The following is a 22435-nucleotide window of genomic DNA, read 5'->3' as shown; positions in this document are numbered from 1 at the left end:
GTTTTCAGCCTGGAATTCATTTGCATTTTGTACTGTGCAGAATGTAGCTACCTGCTCGGGGGTTGTCTCATAGAAGCACCTTTCCTGCAGGAGCTTGTTGCAACATTCATTGTTTGGCTAAGTTCTTTAGGGTTGGTTTTGGAAGGTCTTTCAACTTTGGCCAAATCCCGCTTCGTACGAAATTTTTTCACAGCGCTGTCTCCAAGTGGCCACAAAGAGCTGCTGCTTGAAACTGTCCACATGCACATCTCCCATACTGGTGTGCTCGTTTCAGTACCTGGATGTTGGATTACACTTCTTTCTTTGAAATGACAAGCCTTCTTCCTGCATGCTACACACACCTTGTAGCAGTTTCAGCTTGAAGCATGTTGGTGCTCTCAAAACGCTGTGTAACTTCTGTAGGGTGAGTTACTCTCCAGCACTGAATACACTACTTAGAGCTCCTTAAACCACAGACACGCAAACACATCTTTCTGTGAAAGTCCAACCTCAGGTCACTTGGAAATGTAAGGTTTTCATGGAGAACATGAGGTCAATCATGGTTTTGCACTCTGCAACCAATAGAAATGTCCTTTTGTACATAGCCTTCTGAAATTCACATCAAAATACCCTTCTTTTCTGGTTTCTTGAATGTTCTCAACACATTAGGAGAAAGATCGTGTTTGAGCAAGAGTGATGTAGTGTGCGTTTTCCTGGATTTCAAGTGATTTGGGAAACATACTCCTTGTTTTTCCACATTGTGTAAGAAACAACATGAGGCTTGCAAGAGATTGAAACAATGCATCCCAAAACGTATTCCAGCAGTGAAAACACATGTTTCTACAAAGACTTTGAAGGAGCAAGCAAAAGCCTAGTGGCAGAGTGTTCTTTCAGAGAGAAACACATGCATTTCATCCTTCTGGAGTGAGTTTTCAGCCTGGAATTCATTTGCATTTTGTACTGTGCAGAATGTAGCTACCTGCTCGGGGGTTGTCTCATAGAAGCACCTTTCCTGCAGGAGCTTGTTGCAACATTCATTGTTTGGCTAAGTTCTTTAGGGTTGGTTTTGGAAGGTCTTTCAACTTTGGCCAAATCCCGCTTCGTACGAAATTTTTTCACAGCGCTGTCTCCAAGTGGCCACAAAGAGCTGCTGCTTGAAACTGTCCACATGCACATCTCCCATACTGGTGTGCTCGTTTCAGTACCTGGATGTTGGATTACACTTCTTTCTTTGAAATGACAAGCCTTCTTCCTGCATGCTACACACACCTTGTAGCAGTTTCAGCTTGAAGCATGTTGGTGCTCTCAAAACGCTGTGTAACTTCTGTAGGGTGAGTTACTCTCCAGCACTGAATACACTACTTAGAGCTCCTTAAACCACAGACACGCAAACACATCTTTCTGTGAAAGTCCAACCTCAGGTCACTTGGAAATGTAAGGTTTTCATGGAGAACATGAGGTCAATCATGGTTTTGCACTCTGCAACCAATAGAAATGTCCTTTTGTACATAGCCATCTGAAATTCACATCAAAATACCCTTCTTTTCTGGTTTCTTGAATGTTCTCAACACATTAGGAGAAAGATCGTGTATGAGCAAGAGTGATGTAGTGTGCGTTTTCCTGGATTTCAAGTGATTTGGGAAACATACTCCTTGTTTTTCCACATTGTGTAAGAAACAACATGAGGCTTGCAAGAGATTGAAACAATGCATCCCAAAATATATTCCAGCAGTGAAAACACATGTTTCTACAAAGACTTTGAAGGAGCAAGCAAAAGCCTAGTGGCAGAGTGTTCTTTCAGAGAGAAACACATGCATTTCATCCTTCTGGAGTGAGTTTTCAGCCTGGAATTCATTTGCATTTTGTACTGTGCAGAATGTAGCTACCTGCTCGGGGGTTGTCTCATAGAAGCACCTTTCCGGCAGGAGCTTGTTGCAACATTCATTGTTTGGCTAAGTTCTTTAGGGTTGGTTTTGGAAGGTCTTTCAACTTTGGCCAAATCCCGCTTCGTACGAAATTTTTTCACAGCGCTGTCTCCAAGTGTCCACAAAGAGCTGCTGCTTGAAACTGTCCACATGCACATCTCCCATACTGGTGTGCTCGTTTCAGTACCTGGATGTTGGATTACACTTCTTTCTTTGAAATGACAAGCCTTCTTCCTGCATGCTACACACACCTTGTAGCAGTTTCAGCTTGAAGCATGTTGGTGCTCTCAAAACGCTGTGTAACTTCTGTAGGGTGTGTTGCTCTCCAGCACTGAATACACTACTTAGAGCTCCTTAAACCACAGACACGCAAACACATCTTTCTGTGAAAGTCCAACCTCAGGTCACTTGGAAATGTAAGGTTTTCATGGAGAACATGAGGTCAATCATGGTTTTGCACTCTGCAACCAATAGAAATGTCCTTTTGTACATAGCCATCTGAAATTCACATCAAAATACCCTTCTTTTCTGGTTTCTTGAATGTTCTCAACACATTAGGAGAAAGATCGTGTATGAGCAAGAGTGATGTAGTGTGCGTTTTCCTGGATTTCAAGTGATTTGGGAAACATACTCCTTGTTTTTCCACATTGTGTAAGAAACAACATGAGGCTTGCAAGAGATTGAAACAATGCATCCCAAAATATATTCCAGCAGTGAAAACACATGTTTCTACAAAGACTTTGAAGGAGCAAGCAAAAGCCTAGTGGCAGAGTGTTCTTTCAGAGAGAAACACATGCATTTCATCTTTCTGGAGTGAGTTTTCAGCCTGGAATTCATTTGCATTTTGTACTGTGCAGAATGTAGCTACCTGCTCGGGGGTTGTCTCATATAAGCACCTTTCCTGCAGGAGTTTGTTGCAACATTCATTGTTTGGCTAAGTTCTTTAGGGTTGGTTTTGGAAGGTCTTTCAACTTTGGCCAAATCCCGCTTCGTACGAAATTTTTTCACAGCGCTGTCTCCAAGTGGCCACAAAGAGCTGCTGCTTGAAACTGTCCACATGCACATCTCCCATACTGGTGTGCTCGTTTCAGTACCTGGATGTTGGATTACACTTCTTTCTTTGAAATGACAAGCCTTCTTCCTGCATGCTACACACACCTTGTAGCAGTTTCAGCTTGAAGCATGTTGGTGCTCTCAAAACGCTGTGTAACTTCTGTAGGGTGTGTTGCTCTCCAGCACTGAATACACTACTTAGAGCTCCTTAAACCACAGACACGCAAACACATCTTTCTGTGAAAGTCCAACCTCAGGTCACTTGGAAATGTAAGGTTTTCATGGAGAACATGAGGTCAATCATGGTTTTGCACTCTGCAACCAATAGAAATGTTCTTTTGTACATAGCCATCTGAAATTCACATCAAAATACCCTTCTTTTCTGGTTTCTTGAATGTTCTCAACACATTAGGAGAAAGATCGTGTATGAGCAAGAGTGATGTAGTGTGCGTTTTCCTGGATTTCAAGTGATTTGGGAAACATACTCCTTGTTTTTCCACATTGTGTAAGAAACAACATGAGGCTTGCAAGAGATTGAAACAATGCATCCCAAAATATATTCCAGCAGTGAAAACACATGTTTCTACAAAGACTTTGAAGGAGCAAGCAAAAGCCTAGTGGCAGAGTGTTCTTTCAGAGAGAAACACATGCATTTCATCCTTCTGGAGTGAGTTTCAGCCTGGAATTCATTTGCATTTTGTACTGTTCAGAATGTAGCTACCTGCTCAAGGGTTGTCTCATACAAGCACCTTTCCTGCAGGAGCTTGTTGCAACATTCATTGTTTGGCTATGTTCTTTAGGGTTGGTTTTGGAAGGTCTTTCAACTTTGGCCAAATCCCTCTTCGTACGAAATTTTTTCACAGCGCTGTCTCCAAGTGTCCACAAAGAGCTGCTGCTTGAAACTGTCCACATGTACATCTCCCATACTGGTGTGCTCGTTTCATTACCTGGATGTTGGATTACACTTCTTTCTTTGAAATGACAAGCCTTCTTCCTGCATGCTACACACACCTTGTAGCAGTTTCAGCTTGAAGCATGTTGGTGCTCTCAAAACGCTGTGTAACTTCTGTAGGGTGTGTTACTCTCCAGCACTGAATACACTACTTAGAGCTCCTTAAACCACAGACACACAAACACATCTTTTTGTGAAAGGCCTGCTTCTGGTCACTTGGAAATGTAAGGTTTTCATGGAGAACATGAGGTCAATCATGGTTTTGCACTCTGCAACCAATAGAAATGTCCTTTTGTACATAGCCTTCTGAAATTCACATCAAAATACCCTTCTTTTCTGGTTTCTTGAATGTTCTCAACACATTAGGAGAAAGATCGTGTTTGAGCAAGAGTGATGTAGTGTGCGTTTTCCTGGATTTCAAGTGATTTGGGAAACATACTCCTTGTTTTTCCACATTGTGTAAGAAACAACATGAGGCTTGCAAGAGATTGAAACAATGCATCCCAAAACGTATTCCAGCAGTGAAAACACATGTTTCTACAAAGACTTTGAAGGAGCAAGCAAAAGCCTAGTGGCAGAGTGTTCTTTCAGAGAGAAACACATGCATTTCATCCTTCTGGAGTGAGTTTTCAGCCTGGAATTCATTTGCATTTTGTACTGTGCAGAATGTAGCTACCTGCTCGGGGGTTGTCTCATAGAAGCACCTTTCCTGCAGGAGCTTGTTGCAACATTCATTGTTTGGCTAAGTTCTTTAGGGTTGGTTTTGGAAGGTCTTTCAACTTTGGCCAAATCCCGCTTCGTACGAAATTTTTTCACAGCGCTGTCTCCAAGTGGCCACAAAGAGCTGCTGCTTGAAACTGTCCACATGCACATCTCCCATACTGGTGTGCTCGTTTCAGTACCTGGATGTTGGATTACACTTCTTTCTTTGAAATGACAAGCCTTCTTCCTGCATGCTACACACACCTTGTAGCAGTTTCAGCTTGAAGCATGTTGGTCCTCTCAAAACGCTGTGTAACTTCTGTAGGGTGAGTTACTCTCCAGCACTGAATACACTACTTAGAGCTCCTTAAACCACAGACACGCAAACACATCTTTCTGTGAAAGTCCAACCTCAGGTCACTTGGAAATGTAAGGTTTTCATGGAGAACATGAGGTCAATCATGGTTTTGCACTCTGCAACCAATAGAAATGTCCTTTTGTACATAGCCATCTGAAATTCACATCAAAATACCCTTCTTTTCTGGTTTCTTGAATGTTCTCAACACATTAGGAGAAAGATCGTGTATGAGCAAGAGTGATGTAGTGTGCGTTTTCCTGGATTTCAAGTGATTTGGGAAACATACTCCTTGTTTTTCCACATTGTGTAAGAAACAACATGAGGCTTGCAAGAGATTGAAACAATGCATCCCAAAACGTATTCCAGCAGTGAAAACACATGTTTCTACAAAGACTTTGAAGGAGCAAGCAAAAGCCTAGTGGCAGAGTGTTCTTTCAGAGAGAAACACATGCATTTCATCCTTCTGGAGTGAGTTTTCAGCCTGGAATTCATTTGCATTTTGTACTGTGCAGAATGTAGCTACCTGCTCGGGGGTTGTCTCATAGAAGCACCTTTCCTGCAGGAGCTTGTTGCAACATTCATTGTTTGGCTAAGTTCTTTAGGGTTGGTTTTGGAAGGTCTTTCAACTTTGGCCAAATCCCGCTTCGTACGAAATTTTTTCACAGCGCTGTCTCCAAGTGGCCACAAAGAGCTGCTGCTTGAAACTGTCCACATGCACATCTCCCATACTGGTGTGCTCGTTTCAGTACCTGGATGTTGGATTACACTTCTTTCTTTGAAATGACAAGCCTTCTTCCTGCATGCTACACACACCTTGTAGCAGTTTCAGCTTGAAGCATGTTGGTGCTCTCAAAACGCTGTGTAACTTCTGTAGAGTGAGTTACTCTCCAGCACTGAATACACTACTTAGAGCTCCTTTCACCACAGACACACAAACATATTTTCTGTGAAAGTCCTACCTCAGGTCACTTGGAAATGTAAGGTTTTCATGGAGAACATGAGGTCAATCATGGTTTTGCATTCTGCAACCAATAGAAATGTCATTTTGTACATAGCCATCTGAAATTCACATCAAAATACCCTTCTTTTCTGGTTCTTGAATGTTCTCAACACATTAGGAGAAAGATCGTGTTTGAGCAAGAGTGATGTAGTGTGCGTTTTCCTGGATTTCAAGTGATTTGGGAAACATACTCCTTGTTTTTCCACATTGTGTAAGAAACAACATGAGGCTTGCAAGAGATTGAAACAATGCATCCCAAAACGTATTCCAGCAGTGAAAACACATGTTTCTACAAAGACTTTGAAGGAGCAAGCAAAAGCCTAGTGGCAGAGTGTTCTTTCAGAGAGAAACACATGCATTTCATCCTTCTGGAGTGAGTTTTCAGCCTGGAATTCATTTGCATTTTGTACTGTGCAGAATGTAGCTACCTGCTCGGGGGTTGTCTCATAGAAGCACCTTTCCTGCAGGAGCTTGTTGCAACATTCATTGTTTGGCTAAGTTCTTTAGGGTTGGTTTTGGAAGGTCTTTCAACTTTGGCCAAATCCCGCTTCGTACGAAATTTTTTCACAGCGCTGTCTCCAAGTGGCCACAAAGAGCTGCTGCTTGAAACTGTCCACATGCACATCTCCCATACTGGTGTGCTCGTTTCAGTACCTGGATGTTGGATTACACTTCTTTCTTTGAAATGACAAGCCTTCTTCCTGCATGCTACACACACCTTGTAGCAGTTTCAGCTTGAAGCATGTTGGTGCTCTCAAAACGCTGTGTAACTTCTGTAGGGTGAGTTACTCTCCAGCACTGAATACACTACTTAGAGCTCCTTAAACCACAGACACGCAAACACATCTTTCTGTGAAAGTCCAACCTCAGGTCACTTGGAAATGTAAGGTTTTCATGGAGAACATGAGGTCAATCATGGTTTTGCACTCTGCAACCAATAGAAATGTCCTTTTGTACATAGCCATCTGAAATTCACATCAAAATACCCTTCTTTTCTGGTTTCTTGAATGTTCTCAACACATTAGGAGAAAGATCGTGTATGAGCAAGAGTGATGTAGTGTGCGTTTTCCTGGATTTCAAGTGATTTGGGAAACATACTCCTTGTTTTTCCACATTGTGTAAGAAACAACATGAGGCTTGCAAGAGATTGAAACAATGCATCCCAAAACGTATTCCAGCAGTGAAAACACATGTTTCTACAAAGACTTTGAAGGAGCAAGCAAAAGCCTAGTGGCAGAGTGTTCTTTCAGAGAGAAACACATGCATTTCATCCTTCTGGAGTGAGTTTTCAGCCTGGAATTCATTTGCATTTTGTACTGTGCAGAATGTAGCTACCTGCTCGGGGGTTGTCTCATAGAAGCACCTTTCCTGCAGGAGCTTGTTGCAACATTCATTGTTTGGCTAAGTTCTTTAGGGTTGGTTTTGGAAGGTCTTTCAACTTTGGCCAAATCCCGCTTCGTACGAAATTTTTTCACAGCGCTGTCTCCAAGTGGCCACAAAGAGCTGCTGCTTGAAACTGTCCACATGCACATCTCCCATACTGGTGTGCTCGTTTCAGTACCTGGATGTTGGATTACACTTCTTTCTTTGAAATGACAAGCCTTCTTCCTGCATGCTACACACACCTTGTAGCAGTTTCAGCTTGAAGCATGTTGGTGCTCTCAAAACGCTGTGTAACTTCTGTAGGGTGAGTTACTCTCCAGCACTGAATACACTACTTAGAGCTCCTTAAACCACAGACACGCAAACACATCTTTCTGTGAAAGTCCAACCTCAGGTCACTTGGAAATGTAAGGTTTTCATGGAGAACATGAGGTCAATCATGGTTTTGCACTCTGCAACCAATAGAAATGTCCTTTTGTACATAGCCATCTGAAATTCACATCAAAATACCCTTCTTTTCTGGTTTCTTGAATGTTCTCAACACATTAGGAGAAAGATCGTGTATGAGCAAGAGTGATGTAGTGTGCGTTTTCCTGGATTTCAAGTGATTTGGGAAACATACTCCTTGTTTTTCCACATTGTGTAAGAAACAACATGAGGCTTGCAAGAGATTGAAACAATGCATCCCAAAACGTATTCCAGCAGTGAAAACACATGTTTCTACAAAGACTTTGAAGGAGCAAGCAAAAGCCTAGTGGCAGAGTGTTCTTTCAGAGAGAAACACATGCATTTCATCCTTCTGGAGTGAGTTTTCAGCCTGGAATTCATTTGCATTTTGTACTGTGCAGAATGTAGCTACCTGCTCGGGGGTTGTCTCATAGAAGCACCTTTCCTGCAGGAGCTTGTTGCAACATTCATTGTTTGGCTAAGTTCTTTAGGGTTGGTTTTGGAAGGTCTTTCAACTTTGGCCAAATCCCGCTTCGTACGAAATTTTTTCACAGCGCTGTCTCCAAGTGGCCACAAAGAGCTGCTGCTTGAAACTGTCCACATGCACATCTCCCATACTGGTGTGCTCGTTTCAGTACCTGGATGTTGGATTACACTTCTTTCTTTGAAATGACAAGCCTTCTTCCTGCATGCTACACACACCTTGTAGCAGTTTCAGCTTGAAGCATGTTGGTGCTCTCAAAACGCTGTGTAACTTCTGTAGGGTGAGTTACTCTCCAGCACTGAATACACTACTTAGAGCTCCTTAAACCACAGACACGCAAACACATCTTTCTGTGAAAGTCCAACCTCAGGTCACTTGGAAATGTAAGGTTTTCATGGAGAACATGAGGTCAATCATGGTTTTGCACTCTGCAACCAATAGAAATGTCCTTTTGTACATAGCCATCTGAAATTCACATCAAAATACCCTTCTTTTCTGGTTTCTTGAATGTTCTCAACACATTAGGAGAAAGATCGTGTATGAGCAAGAGTGATGTAGTGTGCGTTTTCCTGGATTTCAAGTGATTTGGGAAACATACTCCTTGTTTTTCCACATTGTGTAAGAAACAACATGAGGCTTGCAAGAGATTGAAACAATGCATCCCAAAACGTATTCCAGCAGTGAAAACACATGTTTCTACAAAGACTTTGAAGGAGCAAGCAAAAGCCTAGTGGCAGAGTGTTCTTTCAGAGAGAAACACATGCATTTCATCCTTCTGGAGTGAGTTTTCAGCCTGGAATTCATTTGCATTTTGTACTGTGCAGAATGTAGCTACCTGCTCGGGGGTTGTCTCATAGAAGCACCTTTCCTGCAGGAGCTTGTTGCAACATTCATTGTTTGGCTAAGTTCTTTAGGGTTGGTTTTGGAAGGTCTTTCAACTTTGGCCAAATCCCGCTTCGTACGAAATTTTTTCACAGCGCTGTCTCCAAGTGGCCACAAAGAGCTGCTGCTTGAAACTGTCCACATGCACATCTCCCATACTGGTGTGCTCGTTTCAGTACCTGGATGTTGGATTACACTTCTTTCTTTGAAATGACAAGCCTTCTTCCTGCATGCTACACACACCTTGTAGCAGTTTCAGCTTGAAGCATGTTGGTGCTCTCAAAACGCTGTGTAACTTCTGTAGGGTGAGTTACTCTCCAGCACTGAATACACTACTTAGAGCTCCTTAAACCACAGACACGCAAACACATCTTTCTGTGAAAGTCCAACCTCAGGTCACTTGGAAATGTAAGGTTTTCATGGAGAACATGAGGTCAATCATGGTTTTGCACTCTGCAACCAATAGAAATGTCCTTTTGTACATAGCCATCTGAAATTCACATCAAAATACCCTTCTTTTCTGGTTTCTTGAATGTTCTCAACACATTAGGAGAAAGATCGTGTATGAGCAAGAGTGATGTAGTGTGCGTTTTCCTGGATTTCAAGTGATTTGGGAAACATACTCCTTGTTTTTCCACATTGTGTAAGAAACAACATGAGGCTTGCAAGAGATTGAAACAATGCATCCCAAAACGTATTCCAGCAGTGAAAACACATGTTTCTACAAAGACTTTGAAGGAGCAAGCAAAAGCCTAGTGGCAGAGTGTTCTTTCAGAGAGAAACACATGCATTTCATCCTTCTGGAGTGAGTTTTCAGCCTGGAATTCATTTGCATTTTGTACTGTGCAGAATGTAGCTACCTGCTCGGGGGTTGTCTCATAGAAGCACCTTTCCTGCAGGAGCTTGTTGCAACATTCATTGTTTGGCTAAGTTCTTTAGGGTTGGTTTTGGAAGGTCTTTCAACTTTGGCCAAATCCCGCTTCGTACGAAATTTTTTCACAGCGCTGTCTCCAAGTGGCCACAAAGAGCTGCTGCTTGAAACTGTCCACATGCACATCTCCCATACTGGTGTGCTCGTTTCAGTACCTGGATGTTGGATTACACTTCTTTCTTTGAAATGACAAGCCTTCTTCCTGCATGCTACACACACCTTGTAGCAGTTTCAGCTTGAAGCATGTTGGTGCTCTCAAAACGCTGTGTAACTTCTGTAGGGTGTGTTACTCTCCAGCACTGAATACACTACTTAGAGCTCCTTAAACCACAGACACACAAACACATCTTTTTGTGAAAGGCCTGCTTCTGGTCACTTGGAAATGTAAGGTTTTCATGGAGAACATGAGGTCAATCATGGTTTTGCACTCTGCAACCAATAGAAATGTCCTTTTGTACATAGCCATCTGAAATTCACATCAAAATACCCTTCTTTTCTGGTTTCTTGAATGTTCTCAACACATTAGGAGAAAGATCGTGTATGAGCAAGAGTGATGTAGTGTGCGTTTTCCTGGATTTCAAGTGATTTGGGAAACATACTCCTTGTTTTTCCACATTGTGTAAGAAACAACATGAGGCTTGCAAGAGATTGAAACAATGCATCCCAAAACGTATTCCAGCAGTGAAAACACATGTTTCTACAAAGACTTTGAAGGAGCAAGCAAAAGCCTAGTGGCAGAGTGTTCTTTCAGAGAGAAACACATGCATTTCATCCTTCTGGAGTGAGTTTTCAGCCTGGAATTCATTTGCATTTTGTACTGTGCAGAATGTAGCTACCTGCTCGGGGGTTGTCTCATAGAAGCACCTTTCCTGCAGGAGCTTGTTGCAACATTCATTGTTTGGCTAAGTTCTTTAGGGTTGGTTTTGGAAGGTCTTTCAACTTTGGCCAAATCCCGCTTCGTACGAAATTTTTTCACAGCGCTGTCTCCAAGTGGCCACAAAGAGCTGCTGCTTGAAACTGTCCACATGCACATCTCCCATACTGGTGTGCTCGTTTCAGTACCTGGATGTTGGATTACACTTCTTTCTTTGAAATGACAAGCCTTCTTCCTGCATGCTACACACACCTTGTAGCAGTTTCAGCTTGAAGCATGTTGGTGCTCTCAAAACGCTGTGTAACTTCTGTAGGGTGAGTTACTCTCCAGCACTGAATACACTACTTAGAGCTCCTTAAACCACAGACACGCAAACACATCTTTCTGTGAAAGTCCAACCTCAGGTCACTTGGAAATGTAAGGTTTTCATGGAGAACATGAGGTCAATCATGGTTTTGCACTCTGCAACCAATAGAAATGTCCTTTTGTACATAGCCATCTGAAATTCACATCAAAATACCCTTCTTTTCTGGTTTCTTGAATGTTCTCAACACATTAGGAGAAAGATCGTGTATGAGCAAGAGTGATGTAGTGTGCGTTTTCCTGGATTTCAAGTGATTTGGGAAACATACTCCTTGTTTTTCCACATTGTGTAAGAAACAACATGAGGCTTGCAAGAGATTGAAACAATGCATCCCAAAACGTATTCCAGCAGTGAAAACACATGTTTCTACAAAGACTTTGAAGGAGCAAGCAAAAGCCTAGTGGCAGAGTGTTCTTTCAGAGAGAAACCCATGCATTTCATCCTTCTGGAGTGAGTTTTCAGCCTGGAATTCATTTGCATTTTGTACTGTGCAGAATGTAGCTACCTGCTCGGGGGTTGTCTCATAGAAGCACCTTTCCTGCAGGAGCTTGTTGCAACATTCATTGTTTGGCTAAGTTCTTTAGGGTTGGTTTTGGAAGGTCTTTCAACTTTGGCCAAATCCCGCTTCGTACGAAATTTTTTCACAGCGCTGTCTCCAAGTGGCCACAAAGAGCTGCTGCTTGAAACTGTCCACATGCACATCTCCCATACTGGTGTGCTCGTTTCAGTACCTGGATGTTGGATTACACTTCTTTCTTTGAAATGACAAGCCTTCTTCCTGCATGCTACACACACCTTGTAGCAGTTTCAGCTTGAAGCATGTTGGTGCTCTCAAAACGCTGTGTAACTTCTGTAGGGTGAGTTACTCTCCAGCACTGAATACACTACTTAGAGCTCCTTAAACCACAGACACGCAAACACATCTTTCTGTGAAAGTCCAACCTCAGGTCACTTGGAAATGTAAGGTTTTCATGGAGAACATGAGGTCAATCATGGTTTTGCACTCTGCAACCAATAGAAATGTCCTTTTGTACATAGCCATCTGAAATTCACATCAAAATACCCTTCTTTTCTGGTTTCTTGAATGTTCTCAACACATTAGGAGAAAGATCGTGTATGAGCAAGAGTGATGTAGTGTGCGTTTTCCTGGATTTCAAGTGATTTGGGAAACATACTCCTTGTTTTTCCACATTGTGTAAGAAACAACATGAGGCTTGCAAGAGATTGAAACAATGCATCCCAAAACGTATTCCAGCAGTGAAAACACATGTTTCTACAAAGACTTTGAAGGAGCAAGCAAAAGCCTAGTGGCAGAGTGTTCTTTCAGAGAGAAACACATGCATTTCATCCTTCTGGAGTGAGTTTTCAGCCTGGAATTCATTTGCATTTTGTACTGTGCAGAATGTAGCTACCTGCTCGGGGGTTGTCTCATAGAAGCACCTTTCCTGCAGGAGCTTGTTGCAACATTCATTGTTTGGCTAAGTTCTTTAGGGTTGGTTTTGGAAGGTCTTTCAACTTTGGCCAAATCCCGCTTCGTACGAAATTTTTTCACAGCGCTGTCTCCAAGTGGCCACAAAGAGCTGCTGCTTGAAACTGTCCACATGCACATCTCCCATACTGGTGTGCTCGTTTCAGTACCTGGATGTTGGATTACACTTCTTTCTTTGAAATGACAAGCCTTCTTCCTGCATGCTACACACACCTTGTAGCAGTTTCAGCTTGAAGCATGTTGGTGCTCTCAAAACGCTGTGTAACTTCTGTAGGGTGAGTTACTCTCCAGCACTGAATACACTACTTAGAGCTCCTTAAACCACAGACACGCAAACACATCTTTCTGTGAAAGTCCAACCTCAGGTCACTTGGAAATGTAAGGTTTTCATGGAGAACATGAGGTCAATCATGGTTTTGCACTCTGCAACCAATAGAAATGTCCTTTTGTACATAGCCATCTGAAATTCACATCAAAATACCCTTCTTTTCTGGTTTCTTGAATGTTCTCAACACATTAGGAGAAAGATCGTGTATGAGCAAGAGTGATGTAGTGTGCGTTTTCCTGGATTTCAAGTGATTTGGGAAACATACTCCTTGTTTTTCCACATTGTGTAAGAAACAACATGAGGCTTGCAAGAGATTGAAACAATGCATCCCAAAACGTATTCCAGCAGTGAAAACACATGTTTCTACAAAGACTTTGAAGGAGCAAGCAAAAGCCTAGTGGCAGAGTGTTCTTTCAGAGAGAAACACATGCATTTCATCCTTCTGGAGTGAGTTTTCAGCCTGGAATTCATTTGCATTTTGTACTGTGCAGAATGTAGCTACCTGCTCGGGGGTTGTCTCATAGAAGCACCTTTCCTGCAGGAGCTTGTTGCAACATTCATTGTTTGGCTAAGTTCTTTAGGGTTGGTTTTGGAAGGTCTTTCAACTTTGGCCAAATCCCGCTTCGTACGAAATTTTTTCACAGCGCTGTCTCCAAGTGGCCACAAAGAGCTGCTGCTTGAAACTGTCCACATGCACATCTCCCATACTGGTGTGCTCGTTTCAGTACCTGGATGTTGGATTACACTTCTTTCTTTGAAATGACAAGCCTTCTTCCTGCATGCTACACACACCTTGTAGCAGTTTCAGCTTGAAGCATGTTGGTGCTCTCAAAACGCTGTGTAACTTCTGTAGGGTGAGTTACTCTCCAGCACTGAATACACTACTTAGAGCTCCTTAAACCACAGACACGCAAACACATCTTTCTGTGAAAGTCCAACCTCAGGTCACTTGGAAATGTAAGGTTTTCATGGAGAACATGAGGTCAATCATGGTTTTGCACTCTGCAACCAATAGAAATGTCCTTTTGTACATAGCCATCTGAAATTCACATCAAAATACCCTTCTTTTCTGGTTTCTTGAATGTTCTCAACACATTAGGAGAAAGATCGTGTATGAGCAAGAGTGATGTAGTGTGCGTTTTCCTGGATTTCAAGTGATTTGGGAAACATACTCCTTGTTTTTCCACATTGTGTAAGAAACAACATGAGGCTTGCAAGAGATTGAAACAATGCATCCCAAAACGTATTCCAGCAGTGAAAACACATGTTTCTACAAAGACTTTGAAGGAGCAAGCAAAAGCCTAGTGGCAGAGTGTTCTTTCAGAGAGAAACACATGCATTTCATCCTTCTGGAGTGAGTTTTCAGCCTGGAATTCATTTGCATTTTGTACTGTGCAGAATGTAGCTACCTGCTCGGGGGTTGTCTCATAGAAGCACCTTTCCTGCAGGAGCTTGTTGCAACATTCATTGTTTGGCTAAGTTCTTTAGGGTTGGTTTTGGAAGGTCTTTCAACTTTGGCCAAATCCCGCTTCGTACGAAATTTTTTCACAGCGCTGTCTCCAAGTGGCCACAAAGAGCTGCTGCTTGAAACTGTCCACATGCACATCTCCCATACTGGTGTGCTCGTTTCAGTACCTGGATGTTGGATTACACTTCTTTCTTTGAAATGACAAGCCTTCTTCCTGCATGCTACACACACCTTGTAGCAGTTTCAGCTTGAAGCATGTTGGTGCTCTCAAAACGCTGTGTAACTTCTGTAGGGTGAGTTACTCTCCAGCACTGAATACACTACTTAGAGCTCCTTAAACCACAGACACGCAAACACATCTTTCTGTGAAAGTCCAACCTCAGGTCACTTGGAAATGTAAGGTTTTCATGGAGAACATGAGGTCAATCATGGTTTTGCACTCTGCAACCAATAGAAATGTCCTTTTGTACATAGCCATCTGAAATTCACATCAAAATACCCTTCTTTTCTGGTTTCTTGAATGTTCTCAACACATTAGGAGAAAGATCGTGTATGAGCAAGAGTGATGTAGTGTGCGTTTTCCTGGATTTCAAGTGATTTGGGAAACATACTCCTTGTTTTTCCACATTGTGTAAGAAACAACATGAGGCTTGCAAGAGATTGAAACAATGCATCCCAAAACGTATTCCAGCAGTGAAAACACATGTTTCTACAAAGACTTTGAAGGAGCAAGCAAAAGCCTAGTGGCAGAGTGTTCTTTCAGAGAGAAACACATGCATTTCATCCTTCTGGAGTGAGTTTTCAGCCTGGAATTCATTTGCATTTTGTACTGTGCAGAATGTAGCTACCTGCTCGGGGGTTGTCTCATAGAAGCACCTTTCCTGCAGGAGCTTGTTGCAACATTCATTGTTTGGCTAAGTTCTTTAGGGTTGGTTTTGGAAGGTCTTTCAACTTTGGCCAAATCCCGCTTCGTACGAAATTTTTTCACAGCGCTGTCTCCAAGTGGCCACAAAGAGCTGCTGCTTGAAACTGTCCACATGCACATCTCCCATACTGGTGTGCTCGTTTCAGTACCTGGATGTTGGATTACACTTCTTTCTTTGAAATGACAAGCCTTCTTCCTGCATGCTACACACACCTTGTAGCAGTTTCAGCTTGAAGCATGTTGGTGCTCTCAAAACGCTGTGTAACTTCTGTAGGGTGAGTTACTCTCCAGCACTGAATACACTACTTAGAGCTCCTTAAACCACAGACACGCAAACACATCTTTCTGTGAAAGTCCAACCTCAGGTCACTTGGAAATGTAAGGTTTTCATGGAGAACATGAGGTCAATCATGGTTTTGCACTCTGCAACCAATAGAAATGTCCTTTTGTACATAGCCATCTGAAATTCACATCAAAATACCCTTCTTTTCTGGTTTCTTGAATGTTCTCAACACATTAGGAGAAAGATCGTGTATGAGCAAGAGTGATGTAGTGTGCGTTTTCCTGGATTTCAAGTGATTTGGGAAACATACTCCTTGTTTTTCCACATTGTGTAAGAAACAACATGAGGCTTGCAAGAGATTGAAACAATGCATCCCAAAACGTATTCCAGCAGTGAAAACACATGTTTCTACAAAGACTTTGAAGGAGCAAGCAAAAGCCTAGTGGCAGAGTGTTCTTTCAGAGAGAAACACATGCATTTCATCCTTCTGGAGTGAGTTTTCAGCCTGGAATTCATTTGCATTTTGTACTGTGCAGAATGTAGCTACCTGCTCGGGGGTTGTCTCATAGAAGCACCTTTCCTGCAGGAGCTTGTTGCAACATTCATTGTTTGGCTAAGTTCTTTAGGGTTGGTTTTGGAAGGTCTTTCAACTTTGGCCAAATCCCGCTTCGTACGAAATTTTTTCACAGCGCTGTCTCCAAGTGGCCACAAAGAGCTGCTGCTTGAAACTGTCCACATGCACATCTCCCATACTGGTGTGCTCGTTTCAGTACCTGGATGTTGGATTACACTTCTTTCTTTGAAATGACAAGCCTTCTTCCTGCATGCTACACACACCTTGTAGCAGTTTCAGCTTGAAGCATGTTGGTGCTCTCAAAACGCTGTGTAACTTCTGTAGGGTGAGTTACTCTCCAGCACTGAATACACTACTTAGAGCTCCTTAAACCACAGACACGCAAACACATCTTTCTGTGAAAGTCCAACCTCAGGTCACTTGGAAATGTAAGGTTTTCATGGAGAACATGAGGTCAATCATGGTTTTGCACTCTGCAACCAATAGAAATGTCCTTTTGTACATAGCCATCTGAAATTCACATCAAAATACCCTTCTTTTCTGGTTTCTTGAATGTTCTCAACACATTAGGAGAAAGATCGTGTATGAGCAAGAGTGATGTAGTGTGCGTTTTCCTGGATTTCAAGTGATTTGGGAAACATACTCCTTGTTTTTCCACATTGTGTAAGAAACAACATGAGGCTTGCAAGAGATTGAAACAATGCATCCCAAAACGTATTCCAGCAGTGAAAACACATGTTTCTACAAAGACTTTGAAGGAGCAAGCAAAAGCCTAGTGGCAGAGTGTTCTTTCAGAGAGAAACACATGCATTTCATCCTTCTGGAGTGAGTTTTCAGCCTGGAATTCATTTGCATTTTGTACTGTGCAGAATGTAGCTACCTGCTCGGGGGTTGTCTCATAGAAGCACCTTTCCTGCAGGAGCTTGTTGCAACATTCATTGTTTGGCTAAGTTCTTTAGGGTTGGTTTTGGAAGGTCTTTCAACTTTGGCCAAATCCCGCTTCGTACGAAATTTTTTCACAGCGCTGTCTCCAAGTGGCCACAAAGAGCTGCTGCTTGAAACTGTCCACATGCACATCTCCCATACTGGTGTGCTCGTTTCAGTACCTGGATGTTGGATTACACTTCTTTCTTTGAAATGACAAGCCTTCTTCCTGCATGCTACACACACCTTGTAGCAGTTTCAGCTTGAAGCATGTTGGTGCTCTCAAAACGCTGTGTAACTTCTGTAGGGTGAGTTACTCTCCAGCACTGAATACACTACTTAGAACTCCTTAAACCACAGACACGCAAACACATCTTTCTGTGAAAGTCCAACCTCAGGTCACTTGGAAATGTAAGGTTTTCATGGAGAACATGAGGTCAATCATGGTTTTGCACTCTGCAACCAATAGAAATGTCCTTTTGTACATAGCCATCTGAAATTCACATCAAAATACCCTTCTTTTCTGGTTTCTTGAATGTTCTCAACACATTAGGAGAAAGATCGTGTATGAGCAAGAGTGATGTAGTGTGCGTTTTCCTGGATTTCAAGTGATTTGGGAAACATACTCCTTGTTTTTCCACATTGTGTAAGAAACAACATGAGGCTTGCAAGAGATTGAAACAATGCATCCCAAAACGTATTCCAGCAGTGAAAACACATGTTTCTACAAAGACTTTGAAGGAGCAAGCAAAAGCCTAGTGGCAGAGTGTTCTTTCAGAGAGAAACACATGCATTTCATCCTTCTGGAGTGAGTTTTCAGCCTGGAATTCATTTGCATTTTGTACTGTGCAGAATGTAGCTACCTGCTCGGGGGTTGTCTCATAGAAGCACCTTTCCTGCAGGAGCTTGTTGCAACATTCATTGTTTGGCTAAGTTCTTTAGGGTTGGTTTTGGAAGGTCTTTCAACTTTGGCCAAATCCCGCTTCGTACGAAATTTTTTCACAGCGCTGTCTCCAAGTGGCCACAAAGAGCTGCTGCTTGAAACTGTCCACATGCACATCTCCCATACTGGTGTGCTCGTTTCAGTACCTGGATGTTGGATTACACTTCTTTCTTTGAAATGACAAGCCTTCTTCCTGCATGCTACACACACCTTGTAGCAGTTTCAGCTTGAAGCATGTTGGTGCTCTCAAAACGCTGTGTAACTTCTGTAGGGTGAGTTACTCTCCAGCACTGAATACACTACTTAGAGCTCCTTAAACCACAGACACGCAAACACATCTTTCTGTGAAAGTCCAACCTCAGGTCACTTGGAAATGTAAGGTTTTCATGGAGAACATGAGGTCAATCATGGTTTTGCACTCTGCAACCAATAGAAATGTCCTTTTGTACATAGCCATCTGAAATTCACATCAAAATACCCTTCTTTTCTGGTTTCTTGAATGTTCTCAACACATTAGGAGAAAGATCGTGTATGAGCAAGAGTGATGTAGTGTGCGTTTTCCTGGATTTCAAGTGATTTGGGAAACATACTCCTTGTTTTTCCACATTGTGTAAGAAACAACATGAGGCTTGCAAGAGATTGAAACAATGCATCCCAAAACGTATTCCAGCAGTGAAAACACATGTTTCTACAAAGACTTTGAAGGAGCAAGCAAAAGCCTAGTGGCAGAGTGTTCTTTCAGAGAGAAACACATGCATTTCATCCTTCTGGAGTGAGTTTTCAGCCTGGAATTCATTTGCATTTTGTACTGTGCAGAATGTAGCTACCTGCTCGGGGGTTGTCTCATAGAAGCACCTTTCCTGCAGGAGCTTGTTGCAACATTCATTGTTTGGCTAAGTTCTTTAGGGTTGGTTTTGGAAGGTCTTTCAACTTTGGCCAAATCCCGCTTCGTACGAAATTTTTTCACAGCGCTGTCTCCAAGTGGCCACAAAGAGCTGCTGCTTGAAACTGTCCACATGCACATCTCCCATACTGGTGTGCTCGTTTCAGTACCTGGATGTTGGATTACACTTCTTTCTTTGAAATGACAAGCCTTCTTCCTGCATGCTACACACACCTTGTAGCAGTTTCAGCTTGAAGCATGTTGGTGCTCTCAAAACGCTGTGTAACTTCTGTAGGGTGAGTTACTCTCCAGCACTGAATACACTACTTAGAGCTCCTTAAACCACAGACACGCAAACACATCTTTCTGTGAAAGTCCAACCTCAGGTCACTTGGAAATGTAAGGTTTTCATGGAGAACATGAGGTCAATCATGGTTTTGCACTCTGCAACCAATAGAAATGTCCTTTTGTACATAGCCATCTGAAATTCACATCAAAATACCCTTCTTTTCTGGTTTCTTGAATGTTCTCAACACATTAGGAGAAAGATCGTGTATGAGCAAGAGTGATGTAGTGTGCGTTTTCCTGGATTTCAAGTGATTTGGGAAACATACTCCTTGTTTTTCCACATTGTGTAAGAAACAACATGAGGCTTGCAAGAGATTGAAACAATGCATCCCAAAACGTATTCCAGCAGTGAAAACACATGTTTCTACAAAGACTTTGAAGGAGCAAGCAAAAGCCTAGTGGCAGAGTGTTCTTTCAGAGAGAAACACATGCATTTCATCCTTCTGGAGTGAGTTTTCAGCCTGGAATTCATTTGCATTTTGTACTGTGCAGAATGTAGCTACCTGCTCGGGGGTTGTCTCATAGAAGCACCTTTCCTGCAGGAGCTTGTTGCAACATTCATTGTTTGGCTAAGTTCTTTAGGGTTGGTTTTGGAAGGTCTTTCAACTTTGGCCAAATCCCGCTTCGTACGAAATTTTTTCACAGCGCTGTCTCCAAGTGGCCACAAAGAGCTGCTGCTTGAAACTGTCCACATGCACATCTCCCATACTGGTGTGCTCGTTTCAGTACCTGGATGTTGGATTACACTTCTTTCTTTGAAATGACAAGCCTTCTTCCTGCATGCTACACACACCTTGTAGCAGTTTCAGCTTGAAGCATGTTGGTGCTCTCAAAACGCTGTGTAACTTCTGTAGGGTGAGTTACTCTCCAGCACTGAATACACTACTTAGAGCTCCTTAAACCACAGACACGCAAACACATCTTTCTGTGAAAGTCCAACCTCAGGTCACTTGGAAATGTAAGGTTTTCATGGAGAACATGAGGTCAATCATGGTTTTGCACTCTGCAACCAATAGAAATGTCCTTTTGTACATAGCCATCTGAAATTCACATCAAAATACCCTTCTTTTCTGGTTTCTTGAATGTTCTCAACACATTAGGAGAAAGATCGTGTATGAGCAAGAGTGATGTAGTGTGCGTTTTCCTGGATTTCAAGTGATTTGGGAAACATACTCCTTGTTTTTCCACATTGTGTAAGAAACAACATGAGGCTTGCAAGAGATTGAAACAATGCATCCCAAAACGTATTCCAGCAGTGAAAACACATGTTTCTACAAAGACTTTGAAGGAGCAAGCAAAAGCCTAGTGGCAGAGTGTTCTTTCAGAGAGAAACACATGCATTTCATCCTTCTGGAGTGAGTTTTCAGCCTGGAATTCATTTGCATTTTGTACTGTGCAGAATGTAGCTACCTGCTCGGGGGTTGTCTCATAGAAGCACCTTTCCTGCAGGAGCTTGTTGCAACATTCATTGTTTGGCTAAGTTCTTTAGGGTTGGTTTTGGAAGGTCTTTCAACTTTGGCCAAATCCCGCTTCGTACGAAATTTTTTCACAGCGCTGTCTCCAAGTGGCCACAAAGAGCTGCTGCTTGAAACTGTCCACATGCACATCTCCCATACTGGTGTGCTCGTTTCAGTACCTGGATGTTGGATTACACTTCTTTCTTTGAAATGACAAGCCTTCTTCCTGCATGCTACACACACCTTGTAGCAGTTTCAGCTTGAAGCATGTTGGTGCTCTCAAAACGCTGTGTAACTTCTGTAGGGTGAGTTACTCTCCAGCACTGAATACACTACTTAGAGCTCCTTAAACCACAGACACGCAAACACATCTTTCTGTGAAAGTCCAACCTCAGGTCACTTGGAAATGTAAGGTTTTCATGGAGAACATGAGGTCAATCATGGTTTTGCACTCTGCAACCAATAGAAATGTCCTTTTGTACATAGCCATCTGAAATTCACATCAAAATACCCTTCTTTTCTGGTTTCTTGAATGTTCTCAACACATTAGGAGAAAGATCGTGTATGAGCAAGAGTGATGTAGTGTGCGTTTTCCTGGATTTCAAGTGATTTGGGAAACATACTCCTTGTTTTTCCACATTGTGTAAGAAACAACATGAGGCTTGCAAGAGATTGAAACAATGCATCCCAAAACGTATTCCAGCAGTGAAAACACATGTTTCTACAAAGACTTTGAAGGAGCAAGCAAAAGCCTAGTGGCAGAGTGTTCTTTCAGAGAGAAACACATGCATTTCATCCTTCTGGAGTGAGTTTTCAGCCTGGAATTCATTTGCATTTTGTACTGTGCAGAATGTAGCTACCTGCTCGGGGGTTGTCTCATAGAAGCACCTTTCCTGCAGGAGCTTGTTGCAACATTCATTGTTTGGCTAAGTTCTTTAGGGTTGGTTTTGGAAGGTCTTTCAACTTTGGCCAAATCCCGCTTCGTACGAAATTTTTTCACAGCGCTGTCTCCAAGTGGCCACAAAGAGCTGCTGCTTGAAACTGTCCACATGCACATCTCCCATACTGGTGTGCTCGTTTCAGTACCTGGATGTTGGATTACACTTCTTTCTTTGAAATGACAAGCCTTCTTCCTGCATGCTACACACACCTTGTAGCAGTTTCAGCTTGAAGCATGTTGGTGCTCTCAAAACGCTGTGTAACTTCTGTAGGGTGAGTTACTCTCCAGCACTGAATACACTACTTAGAGCTCCTTAAACCACAGACACGCAAACACATCTTTCTGTGAAAGTCCAACCTCAGGTCACTTGGAAATGTAAGGTTTTCATGGAGAACATGAGGTCAATCATGGTTTTGCACTCTGCAACCAATAGAAATGTCCTTTTGTACATAGCCATCTGAAATTCACATCAAAATACCCTTCTTTTCTGGTTTCTTGAATGTTCTCAACACATTAGGAGAAAGATCGTGTATGAGCAA

The sequence above is a fragment of the Miniopterus natalensis genome, chromosome 21 (assembly GCF_054644295.1).
Source record: "Miniopterus natalensis isolate mMinNat1 chromosome 21, mMinNat1.hap1, whole genome shotgun sequence".
NCBI lineage: Eukaryota > Metazoa > Chordata > Mammalia > Chiroptera > Miniopteridae > Miniopterus > Miniopterus natalensis.
This window is presented reverse-complemented; position numbering follows the sequence as displayed.